Source organism: Onychomys torridus, chromosome 20, assembly GCF_903995425.1.
Source record: "Onychomys torridus chromosome 20, mOncTor1.1, whole genome shotgun sequence".
NCBI lineage: Eukaryota > Metazoa > Chordata > Mammalia > Rodentia > Cricetidae > Onychomys > Onychomys torridus.
Window position 1 is genome coordinate 18,222,598 of NC_050462.1, and position 15,422 is coordinate 18,238,019.

Sequence of the window (15,422 nt, forward strand, 5' to 3'; positions counted from 1 at the left end):
CTTTTGTGGCTTCCCTGTAAGTAAAGCCAAACAATTTTCAGTCTGTGGAGTTCTGCTCACTTACAGAAACAGTTTGTATAATGAATATAAATGTGGGAAAATATTGAGGGAATTCTTTTTCCTCCCTTAGCGTTAGTCCACAATGAGAAGTGAAAGTGATTCTTTTCATCTTCTTCCTCCTTTAAATAGTCTTTTAGGCAGTCTAAACAAGACCTGAACAAGAACAACAGACACGCTGATACGGAAGGAGTAAATGCCACATGCACAAACCCTGGACAAAGAACTATAAGCCACCATGGAATACTGAGAAGAAAAGAAATGGCCCTCCCCAGGGATGAGTCCTCCCCCCAATTTGTTATCCAATAGAAGAGAGACACCTCTGAAATCATACATACAAGTAACATTGTATACACTGAGGAAGTTTCATCTTTTCATCTACATGGTGTGTGTGTGTGTGTGTGTGTGTGTGTGTGTGTGTGTGTGTGTGTGTGTGCATGTATAATAGCAACAAAGAAAAAACCCACCAGAGTCCATGAATTTGGGAGAGCAAGGATAGGGGTTGTGGTGAGGTACCTGGGGGGAGTTAGAAGGAAGAAAGGGAAAGGGGAAAGTGATATACATTTTAATACAAATTTTTTATTTAAAAATGAAATTAAGTGTAGCACAAATTTTAAAAGGTCTTATTAATAAGATCAAACCTAAGAGCCAGTTATTAGGGTGAATGCTGGGAGATCAGAGAAGCAGAACAAGCCGCAGCCACCTCACCTCACCAGTTCCTCAGCTGATCCTGTTTCCTCAGACTGGAAGCCTCTGAGTCCTCATCCAGAATGGATCTCAGCTGAACTGCTGCTCAAAAGCCTAAAAGCTTAACCAACTCTAGTTCCCGGGCTTCACGTCATATATACCTTTCTGCTTCTTGCCATCACTTCCTAGGATTAAAGGCGTGTGTCACCATGCCTGGCTGTTTCCAGTGTGGCTTTGAACTCACAGAGATCCAGGTGGATCTCTGCCTCTGGAATGCTAGGATTAAAAGCATGTGTGCCAACATTTTCTGGCCTCTATGTCTATCTAGTGGCTGTTCTGTTCTCTGACCCCAGATAAGTTTATTAGGGTGCACAATATATTGGGGAACACAATATCACCACAATTAAGGAATATAACTTATTCATAAAATGCAAGACTTTTAAAATGATGTTCCTTGGTTCTGGGTAAGATAACTTTATAGGAGAGATTGCCATTATTGATATCCTACTGTATAGTTTGGCTATATGGCATGGCTCTTTTTGACCTTTACAACTCTGAATTCTGATCTAGAAAAACTTGATAACAAAATTTTTATGAAAATGTCATAGAGATTATTAAGGGACTGCTGATGCTTTAGAACATCATCAAATTTAGTAATCATCAAACTCTTTCTAAGAGTCTTTGAAAATTCTAAATACCTAATCTGAGTCATTTGTTAAGCTGGGCTTCAATAAACACCTTATGTGCAATGAATTAAACTGGTAAAATTTACATGACACTACAGTTTTCTTTCACAATATATTTATGTGGCAGTATTCACACAAATAAATAGGTAGATCAATGATTGATAGATAAACTGTAATGTAATTTTAAAATAAGGTTTTTGTTTTTCCTTAAGTTATCTTTCTGTATTTCTACATGTTTTTATTTTTTTTTCAAGACAGGGTTTCTCTGTGTAGCTTTGTGCCTTTCCTGGATCTCACTCTGTAGACCAGGCTGGCTTCGAAACTCACAGAGATCCTCCTGCCTCTGCCTCCCGAGTGCTTAAAAGGATTAAAGGCATGCGCCACCACCGCCTGGCCTTATGTTTACATTTTTTTTTAAGTGGAACTATTAGTATTCCTATGCAGGATTCCTAATTTTTTTTTTAAATATTCACTTATTTATTATGCATACAGTATTCTGCCAGCATCCCTGCAGGCCAGAAGAGGGCACCAGATTTCATTACAGATGGTTGTGAGCCATCATGTGGTTGCTGGGAATTGAACTCAGGACCTCAGGACGAACAGCCAGTGCTCTTAACCTCTGAGCCAGCTCTCCAGCCCAGGATTCCTAATTTTTAAGTAATTTTCAGTAATGTCCTTTATTTCTTCTGTCATATATTAAATTGCTCATGTTAGTGTACATATGAATTCAAATAAAATAATCAAGCTGACTCCAATACAGAGAGAGAAAAGGGGAGGACAAGAGAGAGACAATAGAAGATAGATAGGTAGGTAGATAGATAGATAACAGAAAGATGGATGGCTAGATGATAGATACACAGACACATATATAGATACATAGATAAACAGATAGATTGATAAGATACACAGACACATATATAGATACATAGATAAACAGATAGATTGATACATAGATATTGATAGATATTTTTGTCCAACTTTAGTGTTTTTAGAATCCTTGGAGAATCTGTTAAAATACAAGGTTTTACAAGCTATTTTCTAATTTTCAGATTTAGTAGATGTGAACTAGAGATGGGAGATTTCTCTAGAATTGTCTCACTCACTGATGATGATTCTACTTTGAATTCATTTGTTATTTGTTACCATGTTCAGTTTGACCATAGTTGGCTTAGAATGGTCAACTATCTGCTTTCTTTGCCTCTCATTGTAACTCTGGCTCCAGGTGACTTATTCTAATGATTATCTATCTATCTATCTATCTATCTATCTATCTATCTATGCATTTCTTCAATATACAGTATATAATCTATAACATATATATGTAGCTCTATAAATATATATTATATAACTACATGCATTTTCACTGTACTATATATAATCTACCCATCTTCATAAGGAAACTTCCATTTGATTCTTTTAAATTTCTTTTTCATTTTCCATACCAACCATAATTTCCCCTCCTGACCCTTCTCCTGCTACCCCTGACCTCCCATCATCTCACTTCCCATTCACTCATCATAGTGGGTAAGGCCTCCCTTAGGGAATCAACACAGGCTGGCATACCAAGTTGGAGCAGGACCAAGCCCCTCCCTGCTGCATCAAGGCTGAGCAAGGCATCGCACCATAGGGAATGGGCACTTAAAAGCTAGTTATTGTACCCAGGATAATGTATCCTGGTCCCACTGCCAGGGGCCCCACAAGCAGATCAAGCCAAACAACTGTCACCCACATTTGGACCACATTTGATTCTTTAGTTAAATTTATTCAGACATTAATTCTTGATTGCATAGTACATAATAACTACTAGTTGTAATAGAAATATAATAATGAACAAGAATAAAATTATATGAACTTATAGAATTGACATTTTAATGGTTATATAAAATTAAACAACTTTATACAATATTTAGAAGGCTCATGAGGGACTATACTAAATGTAGCATGCCATAAAGTATTGGAATGTGTTTGACGACCTAGAATGAATGGCCTGTACATGAAGTGTTAAGAAACTAACATTTGTGTAAAAATCCAAAGATAGAGACAAAATTAATCATACTGGAGCTTAAGTGAGTTACCAGGCCTTGAGGTGGACTTACATGTAGTATTTTTAAGAGAGAGCAAGAGATCATTGTTGGTAGTCAGTGTACAGAGAGTGGAAGGAAAGAGCTTCTCAAACAATTCCTTTGTGTGGCATATAAAGTTGCCCATAATCTTAGTATCCTCAGTTAACTTCATGGTGGGCATCAAAGTCTGCTCATGCCCACTGGCTCCATGAACACCTATATGTTGCAGTTCTCATACAGTATTTATGTACTGTTTTCACTATCTGCTTTAACAATTGTGTCTCACCACATGAAGTACTATCATCAACTGAGCACTATCTTTAATCCAAGATGAATTTTTATTATGTTCTCTCGAAATAGCATGACATCACTTCTTTCACACAAATACGTACACATTTGCCAACTCACACATTTGCATGCATGTACCTTTAAAATAACATATTTATATTTTTTTCTCCAGATCTAAAATTAAGATGTGAAAAATATGGAGATCTATCCTAGTAGCTTTCAGTATCCTGTAGCAATCACAGTGACTTAGAGTAAGTCAATTTTTAAATAGCTATATTCATGTTTGTCTGTAGAATTGATAGCTCAGCAAAGTGAGGGATTTAGTCTTCCATTTGACAAACAAGATTGAATGCTTCCAAAATATTGACTAGAGTAGAGGGAAAAGCTTCCAATTCCTAAAGACAAAAAGATCATAATCCAGTGTAGAAAGGATCCAGAAAATGTGAGAGTAAAACATGAAATAATTGAAGGTCTAGTTAACAATATATGAAGAGACTTGAATTTTATTCTGGGCCCTGTGAGAAGCAGATTTAACCCTGTCCTAAAATAAGATTAAGTATGCAATATTATTCATAGAGGAAATTCATCTAAAATATAATGAAGAATAAGTAAAGAGACTTGAGAAATAGCTGGATTATGATACAAGTATGATGAAGTGAAGAGAGATGGAGTGTGGATGTGTTTGTCCTAACCCACTATGAGCCCCAAGCCCAGAAAAGTAGAGCAGTAACTGGGGAAAGCAAGAATTACTAGTCCCACACATCTGAGAAAAGGTCTGTCCTGGTCTTACCACACTTAAACACTGAGTAGACATATCCTACAGAAGCTGTGACCTTGGCACAAATGCAATTATACAGATCAGAGCTTGGACACTGGTTGGTTGGGTCAATGATTCTCTCTGTAAGTAGACATAGTCAGACATGTGTCATGCCTGCCAGGCTGGGGAAGCATGCCTATCCAACATGTGACTCAAAATCAGTCAAGAAAGGACTCTGTGCAGCAACCTACACTTGAGTTCTGTCATGTATCTCAATAGTTAAGCCCATTAAGTAGGGAAGAAAAAAACCCATGGTGAGGCTGAATCCTCAGGTCCAGGACAGGTTCAGGAAACCCCAGAGAGCAGATGGATAAGGTAGGTGGTAAGTGAAGAAAGTGAATGCACAATACTCTTAAAGAACTTCCCTCACCACAGAGGCATGTGTTTTACAATAGGGAATTGCCACAGGAAAAATTAGTCCAGGGCAGCGGCAGGTGCGTAACAGTCTGCTCTTGATGGCATTAAAACTAGAATGTCACCTTGCTGCCATTTCATCACTAGACAGGTACTTCAGTTACAGTGAAATTTTTCAAAAGGAATTTTAAAGAAGGTCAGTTGATTCATTTTTAAAAAAGAAATCTACTTTTTAGTTTTTGGTGAGTTTTAACATCTTTTTAAAAATAGTAAGTACCCACTCCCTATAAGAATCTAAACTTTAGAATTCAAGCCTTCTAAATGAAGCCATCAGATTTAGAGAGTTGAGATTCTGACATGCATCTTTAAAATATTTTTGTTTTCACTGAGTGTATATGTGTATGATGTACATGTGGAGGGGGATGGCACATTGTAAGCAGAGGGCAAAGGGGGAACACTTGAATATTGGTTTTCTGCCTTCCCCAGGAATTCTGTGGATTTAACTCTGGTTATCAGACTTAAACAGCCAATGCTTGTACCTGCTGAGCCACCATCTTACTGGTCCAGGATAATCTTTTCTCACTGGCTAATTTTTAATAGTTTTATGAAGGTGTTTTAACAGCAAGTTGCCACATATAGGAAAGCCAATGTGTTTGCACAAGAGTTTATCTAGACACAGTCACTATAACCATGAACTCAGTGCAGCTGAGGATGCCTGCACTGGGTTTGCATCCGAATACGCCAGTTGACAGTCCTGGAAAGAGTAGGGGCTCAAGGGCTCACACTCTTCCAATGTTCTGGTTAATTACTTCCTACTGATAGATTTGGGGAAAGAAAGAAGCATTGTCTTCAGTTGCTTACCCAAAGGTGATGTCCTCAGGCTCTAATGGACAGTGTTCCAATCCAGTGTTCATGCAGGTAGCCTTGGTTAAACTAAATGGATCACAAAACACAACTTTAAGTAATGAATCTGGGAAAGGAATAGAGGTGTGGACAGGAGAAGGAAGAAAACAAAAGGGTTTGAAAGGAGGAATAAACCAGTATCCATAATTTCATGTATGAAACTGACAAATAACAAAAAAATCAATCAACAAAAAAAGTTGGACTTGGGAGATCTGTGGCAATATATGGTGCGCCCTAATAAACTTATAGGGGATTAGATGACAGAGCCAGCCACTAGATTAGACAAAGAGAGCAGACAGTGGTGGCACGTACCTTTAATCCTATCACTTGGGAGACAGAGATCCATCTGTATCTCTGTGAGTTACAGAGCCAGGCATGGTGACACACACCGTTAATCCCAGCACTTGAGATCTCATGTCTTTGCTTGGGAAGCAAACATGCCTTTAATCCCAGGAAGTGCCAGGGCTGGGTGGAGAATGGTGTATAAGGCACGAGGAAACAGGAACTAAGCAGCAGTTCAACTGAGACCCTCAGGGGTGAAGACTTAGAGGCTTTCAGTCTGAGGATTCATGGAAACATGATTGGCTAAGGAGTTGATGAGGTGAGGTTGGGTGTGGCTTGTTCTGTTTCTCTGATCTTCCAGCTTTCATCCCAATATTTATTATAAGACTACTTGGCAATTTGTGTTACAGAGATCAACCCTCTTTAAGTCACAGTGCTTAAGGGCAGATGGTCTCAGAACATATAATCTTTGGAGTAGAATGTCATGTTTTCTCAGCATCATGATCCCTGGTTCCCTTTCGAGATAGCAGATGCAGTGTTTGGCTTATTTCAAAGCAGGTTTCCTTATCTATGTGCATTTTTCATTTTAATGAAAATAGTTTTTTCTCTCATACAATACATCCCAATTACAGTGTTCCATCCCTTTACTCTTCCAAGTCCCCCTTCCAACCTCCTACATTTCATTTCCAAAGCAAAGCAGACCTCCTCTGAAATCAACCAAACATGGAATACCAAGATACAATAAGAAAAGGCAAAACCCCTCATATCAAGGCTGGACAAGGAAACCAAATAGGAAGAATAGAGACCCAAGAGCAGGCAAAGGAGTCAGAGACACACTGATTCCACTGTTAGGTCTCCCATAACAGCACCAAGCCAATATATGTATATTTTAATGAGCTATGCCTCTTTCCAATAATACTCCAAAGCCAACCACCATTACATCATTGTCTATATTCCTGAAGATTTTGATTTGTTTTTAGTACTGTAACTATCCCCAGTATTGTGACAGTTAGCTGGTTTCATGGGTCCCACAAGCTGACATAACCTTGATCCTGCTACCTTTATATCTATTCTATTCACCCCTGTCCTTCAACTATGTTTCTCCCTCTACTTCTGTTCTTGACAGTTCACCTGTATAATCATGTCATTGACATCTTCATCTTTCCACTTAATGACAAAATTAATTTTAATATAGCATATTTGTGAGTCATCAATAAATATGAGATTACCAAATAAAAGGTAAGTATCAAAAGGTATGGTTAGCAAACATAATGGGCAGTATATAAATATGGGAAAAGGCTTAATTCTCCAGCCTGTACAGGGGGCATTTATTGAGGAAGACTCTGCTGGTCAGTTTTGGATGTTAAATTGATTAGGGTCTAGTAGCCCTGATTTAGACAAATCTAGTCTCTGGGAAGGTATTTATAAATGAGACTAACATTTAGGGCCATAGAATTTAAGTAACATAAATTATTATTCTTAATGCAGGTGGACCTAATCCAATCAGTTGAAAGTATCAAGAAAAAAATACCTGTGGTTCTCTGAGACACAGGGTATGTAAATTGTTAATTCTACATTGTACTTGGATTCATGCCCCAAGTTCCAATGCTTCCAGGGGTATCTTTATGTGCAGAGCTGCCCTTGCAAATCCTAGTTTTACCAAGCCCTAAGGTAATCCACAAATTCTCCAACTCTCTCTCTCTCTCTCTCTCTCTCTCTCTCTCTCTCTCTCTCTCTCTCTCTCTCTCACACACACACACACACACACACACACATACCACCACCTTTTTGTAAATAAATACATATTCTAACATAAAATACAAAATTTTCAGGAGAGGTAATCTTATAGGCCACAGATGGGATGTCAAGCAGCACTGTGTTCAGCAATATCAGGGGCCACTGAAACAAAGAAGAGAGCAATGGGTATAATCTTCACCAATGGAAACTTAAAAGAGAGGCACTCCATCATCATTACTGAATGAAATGGTAGTTATTCAGTATATATCTGTAGGCATCTGTGTGAAGAAACCTTGGGATATCTATCTGATCAAGACAAATATTGTATGTATTGTGACCTTCCATCCTCATGGCACATTCTAATGTTAAAGTCTTTCCAGACACAGTTTATCATGCTGCTTCTGTGTCTCACCCTTGCTCCTTTATCTACTCATTGTCTCCATATTTATCTTCTCAAAGCACCAAGAAATTCCATCTTTCTTGTTCAAAAGCCTAATATAATGGTTTTATTCACTTGGTTGCCTATTATTTTGTAGCCTGTTTTTTAAGTCTTCGAGTCTTTAGCTCGTTCAACATATTCCCAGCTTCCACAAAGTAAGATGTTCAATTTGTAGAATTTCCAAGCAGCTGCTTCCCTAGATCACACTTCAGTCTTTGCCTGGCATACCACAAATCTAGCAATATAGCTAATTCTGAGATGCCCTTGCAAAGTCTTCCCACATGTCACCAGCTTCCAATAGATTTCCTTTTCTTTTCCCTCAACTGATAGTTTAACAGAGATCATAGAAATGGTGCTTTAAAAATAATTTAGGGGCTGAAGAGACAGTTAGAGCATGGCTACTCTTCAGAAGATCCAAGTTTAATTCCCAGGCCCCAATTCTCTGTGATTAATGAATCCTTCCGAATAAATAAGTATGAAAGAAAGAAGAAAAATGTTTTCTGTACAAACAATGCATTTTTCTCTTTGGAAGAGTCTGTATATTATATACCTTTAAATGAAATTCTGAGTACATTTAAGAAATCACTAAAAATAGTGAGTACACATGAATTATGATAGTTAATAAATTCATATGATTCTGAACTTCTTTTAAAATTGCTATAGAGCCTATGATTACACATAAATGAACATAGTTCTCATGTCAATGGCTTGAATAAAATGTGCGTGGAGTTTGTGAAAAGAAGCATGTATATTGTTCTGCTCCTCTTGGGTCATTAGCACTTTAATAAAGTATTGCAAGAGCACTCTCCTGGGTCTTTCACCCTCAGTCAGCTCCCCATGGCACACAATAAGTGCTAAAGGGTCTAACTGGCAGAGTTAGGGTAAGAGTTGCACAAAACGTGCCTAACTCATGTCTCTCCCAAATCTCTCTGGAAGGGATTCCTTTAAAGAGAATAAGGCCTTTTTTCTCCCCTCATCAAGATCACATGTGGGAAACTGTAAATTAGTAAAAGAAAAAAAATGGTGAATTCAGGTATAAAGTTACAGGATCCTTAATTTGTTCTGGGTCTGATTGCACACTGCAATCTAGATGTCTCAAGTTCCCCTACATCACTCATGCATCAGTTCCAATGTTAAATCTGAATTCAGAAGTTGAGTTAGAGCACCAGACATAGCAAGAAATCCAAGGGAGACCACTTAAGGGGTATTGGGGAGTTTATTATGATATAATTTGGGGAGAACAACTCACTCAACAAGATAAGACAAAAAATCATCACAGAGTCCTGGAAGGCTGTTGTCCTGTCCCACACTGCTTCTGCCCCCTGAGTCAGTCTGCACCATCCAATCCCATGAGGGAGAGAAGAGTGTGAGGCAAACGTGCCCCCTTGGTCGGGTCTTAAGCTAGCTCCTAGGGCAGAACAGGTACCCACCACATAAGCTATCATTTATCATATCCAATACCAATAGATTTTATTTATAAAATTAAAAAAACATTATGATGGATAAAATAGAGGACACAAGGGCTAATACACTGTACCCCATATCTGTAATGTGAAGAGGAAAAATCATAATTGCTCAAGGTTAATACATAAAGAACATGAGTATTCAGTTGCAATATTTAATAACAAAGAATACAAATTATGACAAAGACTCCCACTTGCCTGCTGCAATTTCCAATGGTTATCTTAAACCACTGATAATAATGAACTTGGAATTAACCACTGTCCAGTCAGAAGTTGGGTTTCATTTTAATGAATATAAGCTGGCCAGTAGGCTTGGTGTGTAAGTGTTGTGTGTAGTATTTCCTAGGTGATTTTAAAGGTTGACAGTATATGTCTGTCTTGCCTCTTTTTGTCAGACTGCCTTGTAGGATTTGTCCCTTCAAATGAGTGTTGATTTTGGCATGCAGACGTAAGTCACACCCTAATACAAGTGGAACAGAATCTGGAAATGACTAGGGTTTTCATGACTGAAGGTCTTCATTGAAATTCCAGAGACTGCTCACATCTGGACTTTAAGAAGAAACTTTTAAAACTACTTTTAATTTTTTTTTCATGTTCATGGGTGCTGCCTGCAGGTTTTTTAATGTGTAAGGATGGGTCTTTCTGTTTGTTTGGTTGGTTATTGCTTGATTGTATGTCTATGTCTGCACACGACCTGCAATCTAGTGCCTCAGAGACTAGAAGAGGGCATGGAATCCCCTGGTACTGTAGTTCCAGATGCTTGTGAATGCCCATCACAATTACCAAATACAATGGCAGTTTGTGGAAAGTGTAGTAGAAGTAGCTATTTGCAATTGTCAGTCATTTCTAGGAACTTGTTAAAACTAACTGTTCTTCCTCCAGTCTAATTAAACTGCCGGATTATGAGCTCCTTGAAGGAAGAAATAAGATCTCAATCACTCATGGTTTTCCTAGAACCCCTTCCTCCTGCAGACAAAAAAAAAAAAGCTCATTACTGAATACATGATTAATAACCTTCCATTTTAGATGAAGAAAATTATACATACCCCATGTGAAAAGCTACAAATTTTCTGTTTGTATATTTTCCCATTTACTTCTCTTTAGAGAAGTGTAGCAAATACAGGCAGAAAGAAATAATTGTTTGCAAATACACTCTAAAATTTTAAGTGACTTAGACATTGTGTGGGGAAAGTTATGAATTCCTAGCATCTTGACAAATACGCTATAAAGAAGTATGAATTTGATGTTGAAAGCATGTAGGCCATTGTTAATAGACCCCTACACACACAAGAGAATACTACAGCCATGTATGTTAACACAGATGCTTGCAGCTGACCACCATCTAAAATTTTCATTACTCTGAGGCATTCTAAACACATAATGATGTAGTACTGATGAAACACATCTAGGCTTCATAGAAAGCATTTCTTGGTAGTGAATAGACTAGTTTCTGAAAAACTTCAGGCTACATTTTGTGATGGAAGTGAGCACACATGCAAACAGAAATTTACTGAGGCTTGAGGGGGAGAAGAGAACAAAATATTCTTATTTTTTAGAGAAAAACTTTCTTTCCTGATGAATCTTTTTTTTTTTACAGTTTGATTTAATGTAAGCTTGGGAAGATGAATTATCTTAAAATTCATTAAATCCTACCAAGTCCACATACACATTGGCTATGCAGATCTATCATAAACCATCAGGTCCCAACTGTAATGAAATAACACAAAAGAAGATGCAGTAGTTTGATTGTTTCTTTCTGGATTCATCATAGTTGGAATTGCTCAATCCACCTGTATAGATTCAAGTCTTCCTGTGTCCCACCTGGTCCAACGGCTGCTCAGACCCAATAAACACACATAGGCTTATATTAATTATGAACTGTATGGCCATGGCCTATGGCTCAAGCTTCTTGCTAGGTAGTTCTTATAATTAAACTCAGCCCATTTCTATTAATCTATATGTCGCCACATGTGTGGCTTTACCTGTGTGCCATTACATGCTGCTCTCTGGATGGTGGAATGGTGTCTCCCTACCTCTCCTTTCTCTTCCTGTCTATCTGCTTGGAATCTACCACCTCACCTTATTCTGCTTCACCATTACCCAAACAGAGTAACATATATTCACAGCATGCAGAAAGACATCCCCCCAGCAAACATGTAACTAATTTTTCTTTCTTAGGTGTTGAATCAGTTCTAATCAGGCAAAAAAAGATTTGTGGTCTCTGATTAAGCTGAGGATGTGGCCTAGGCTTTGACTTTCTTCAATGAGGCAAATCCTTGCAGGTAGTTCTGGTTGTTGCCGAGTTCAACATTTCACTCTCCACTCTCTCCAGATTTCCTCTTTCTCCTCCTTCCAGTAGACAGAATGCCTTCCCAAGACTGCTTCTGGTACTTCAATAATATGCTACAAATGGAAAGCTGCCTTAAGACTACTTTGGCAGAACAATAAAATGAAACAGTGAAAACAATCATTCTATTAAACCAAGTCCTATTTTCCAATCACAACGTCCTTCTATTTCATGTTACTCATACTGCTAAGAACTCAACATGTTGAAACATGCTCAGATTACAAGAGTGGCTAGAAACATATTTAACTTTGCATTGATATTCCAAAAGAATATGGGATTAACGTATGCAAAGGGAAACAAAAGTAATTTTGCTGGCATAAAATACATTTTCTGACATTGACTTGCAACCAGAAAGAGTCAACATTATTATACAGTTTGTCAAGACACGTTGCTTGATTTAGGCACATTTCAACTAGGTCTGCAGCATTAGCCAGCTCTCTGAGCTTAGAATTCTGTATTGCTTAATATTGTCCATTGCTATGAAGATAAATATAGTCATTAATCCAACATCTTGGCAACAGTAATGTTTTGTTGTGAAAAAGTTGATCATTGAGACTGCAGGATATGCATGGGTGCACAGGAAATTTTGACACACAATGTTTGGGAGAATGGATAAATAATATTCTTGAAAGTTATCTGACTGGATGTTTATTCTATAAATCACCATAGCCATTTAAGTAAGAAGCTAAAATGATATGAAAACATTTCTGATATAGTCCAAAATAACTCCACATATAAATCAAATTTATTTTACACTAATCATTAAAAAAATCTAATCATTTTTTCCATATTCTCTCTGTCAAAGAAATAGAATAGTATTATAGAGTAATTTTTCAAAATGTCATATTTGAGAATAAGCCAAATATCTAGGCCAATTCTTTTTTCAGTATATAAAATGCAGGGAGAAAGAAATTTCATTGGTTACTTCTCAACTCAGTTGAAAGCACATCTACCTTAGTAGTGATAATTAATATTTGCTCATATTATTTTGTACAGCATAAACTTCATTTACAATAATTATTTGATCTTTTAAGGATTCCTAAGATTTACCAAATGAGAAAAGGGGAAAGAAAAATATATAACTCTATACAATGAGTTTTCCTTTATTGAAAATAGATTTTTCCATATAATGTATTCTAATTATGCTTTTCCCTTCCTCTACTCCTTCTCTCTCTCATTACAAAAGAAAACAGCTTCTAAGGGATAACATAAAATAAGATAAGATATAACAAAACCAAGTACATTGGAGTATAAGAGTGCAAAAGAAGGAAAACAACCCAAGAAAGGCACAAGAAACAGATATAGAAGCAGAGACACATTCATTCTTATACTTGGGAATCCAATAGAAACAGTAAACTGGAAATACACACACACACACACACACACACACACACACACACACACACACACACATGCAAATAACCTATAGGGTAAAAGAAATGAAAATAAAATAAAAATTTAAAAGAAAAGAAGGAAGGAAAGAAGGGAGGGAAGGAGGAAGGGAGGAAGAAAGGAAGGAAGGAAGGGAGGAAAGAAAGAAGGAAGGAAGGAAGGAAGGAAGGAAGGAAGGAAGGAAGGAAGGAAGGAAAGAAAAAGATTAAAAGCTTTGACACAACATCATGAGACAAGAAACCACCTCCAAAGTTCTCATGTGTTTGTTTTCAGTTGGCCATCTCCTGTTGAGCATGCAGCCTACCATTAACAGTAGCTTGTTTCCCCATTGATGCTCCATTTGAGTAAAACAAATTTTCATTTGCAAGTGGTGATAAATTGGAGATAGCATCTGGGTTAGAGATGGGGGCATGTGCCCACTTCTCCTTTCTGCTCTAGGACCCCATAGGGTGCAGACCCATGAAGACTCTATACATGCTGCTTTAGGCCCTGTGAGTTCATATGAGCTCTGCTGCTGGTGTGTATTTGTTCCCATCTGCTGCAGGAGGAAGCTTCTCTGATGGTGGCTGAGCAAGGCAGTGACTTATAAGTATAGCAGAATGTCATTAGGGATCATTTTGTTGCTATAATCCTTTAAGAGAATAGCAATATGTAGTTTTCCTCTAGGTCCCTGGGCTGTCAAGTCTCAGGTTCCTGATCGCCCAAGCAGCATTAGGTACGGATTCCGTCTCTTTAGAGCGGGTTTTAAGTCAAATCAGATGTGAGTTGGTTACTCCTACAAGCATTGTGCCACATTGCTTTAGTCTGTTTGGCAGACAGAGCACCACGGGAGAAGGAGGGTTCGTAACTTGGTTTGTGTTTAAACTTCTCCTTGGTAATATGCAAAGAACCTTCTGGTACCAAGGAAGGATGCTCATGGGAACCTTCTTGCCAACAACTCAATCAGGTGTTACCCATTTCTATTATTGGAAGCTTCATTTCTGGGTGAGAGGAATCCAGTTGAACCTCCGTCTCCCTATTATTTGGTGATTTCATTAAGATTACCTTCAGGTATGCACACACTTGAGGAAGCTTCTGTATTAGGTTTCTGTACTACCACTCAAATGGTCCTTGACTTCAATTATCTGTCACCATATGCCTTCCTTCCATCCCGTTTGACCTCCCACTTCCCATTTGATCCTCCGATTAATTTCCCCCACCCGTCAATATGTATCCTATTTTGTTTCCTTAACTAGATCTATCTGTCTCCCAGTCCTTTACTATATGCCAGACCTCTGTGGTTCTACATAATGTAGCTTTCTTACCATTATCTTAACAGCTAATATCCACATATAAACAAATACATACCATGTTTGTCTTCTTGGGTGTGGATTACCTCACTAAGAATGGTTTTTCTTAGTTCCATCTGTCTAATGAACTTGCGAATTTCATCTTTTTCAAATGATTGAGCAATGCTCCACTGTGTCAATGTACCACATTTCTTTATCCATTCTTATGGTGAGGGGCATCTGTATTGTTTCCAATTTCTGGCTATTATGAATAGAACAGCAATGAATGTGATAGAACAAGTGTTTCTGTGGTAAGATGAGCCATCTTTTGGGTCTATGCCAAGAGCTGGATCTTGAGAAGATCAATTTCCATCTCTCTGGGGGAACCACAACAGTGATTTCTGTAATGGCTGTACAAGTTTGCACTTGCACCAGCAATGGATTAGACACTATTCTAATCCTGAAATATGAATCAATATCTAAAGAAATGTTTTGGTGGAAAATATTAACACTGGTTCTAACTAAGGGCTATGAGCAAATAAAAGAAAAACAATGCTTAAAAATGCAAATGTATCCTTAAAATCTATTTGAAACTGTATTCTAGTCAAAACTATAATGCAAAAGAACCTTTGGGAATCA